At 39.6% G+C, this 983-nt stretch overlaps 1 protein-coding gene across 1 annotated transcript in view; it reads left to right on the top strand.

Moving 5' to 3' along the window:
* Positions 1-866: 866 nt before the first annotated feature.
* LOC122257394 (carbohydrate sulfotransferase 6) overlaps positions 867-983 on the top strand; it is a 21,602-nt gene continuing 21,485 nt past the window's right edge. Inside the window, exon 1 of the mRNA XM_086537180.1 lies at positions 867-983. This exon is cut by the window's right edge and continues 12 nt beyond it. The gene's annotated coding sequence lies outside the window, so the exon portion shown is untranslated.

The raw sequence follows: 983 nt of genomic DNA, 5'->3' as shown, positions 1-983 counted from the left end.
TCGTAGTTTGTTTCAGCTTAATGGAGACATTTTACTCAGTGATGGTCCAGACAGTGGCAGCGATGGTGTCAGCATTATCATTATTCATGTCATTAATGAAACTAACAGTATTAGGATCATCATAATCATATTTTTCGCTATCACAATTAAATATGGTAGTATTAGTATTATAATCATCTTTATTGTTGGAATTACTAGATGTAACAGTATAAGTATCATCATAATTAGGAGCATTATCATTACCACCATCCTCATCATTATCATCACTATGTTAGCTTTACTCCCGCCATCACCACATGGCCTATTTTTATGTTATAGAGAGATCCATGACCTTGCAGGGTCATTGATTTGAGGAGGTGTTGGTGCGTAGCCTGGCGTGAATATGGTGCATGACACAATGGTCACTGATCCCTACTAATTGCGGGCTAGAAACGACCTTGCGAATGCAGAGGGGCATAACAGGGCAAGAAGGGGCTGGGCTCAAGGACAGCGCCTCGAGAAAGATTCGACCCCAACGCCTCCGGATCCGCCACCGGTTCGAATGCTGCGCTTATGGGTTCAAATTACTTAAAAGTGTGTGTGTGTGTGTGTGTGTGTGTGTGTGTGTGTGTGTGTGTGTGTGTGTGTGTGTGTGTGTGTGTGTGTGTGTGTGTGTGGTTATAATGGTTGTCAATGTGATATATTTTGTAGGGGGTACACTTTATACTTTGAGTAAGTAATTTGAGGAAGCATACGAGAAAGTTAATTCTGAAATAAACAAAGTTGGGTACAGGTATATGTAATGTAATCATATATCCTGTTCATGGCTTTTACAGATAAAATACCCAAAGTTACAGAAGAGTCAGTTTTCAATTTGATATGTAATTTGTCATTAGTGGTAATTCGATTTAATTTATGAAGGTTTTACTATAATAACAAGAGACTTAAGAGAAATGTGTCTCCCTCAGATATCGCCAAGGCCGTTTCACCGCTTAACTGAGCAC

Source organism: Penaeus japonicus, unplaced genomic scaffold (assembly GCF_977035675.1).
Source record: "Penaeus japonicus unplaced genomic scaffold, GWHDUDI00000001_assembly GWHDUDI00000005, whole genome shotgun sequence".
Classification (NCBI taxonomy): domain Eukaryota; kingdom Metazoa; phylum Arthropoda; class Malacostraca; order Decapoda; family Penaeidae; genus Penaeus; species Penaeus japonicus.
This window is presented reverse-complemented; position numbering and strand designations above follow the sequence as displayed.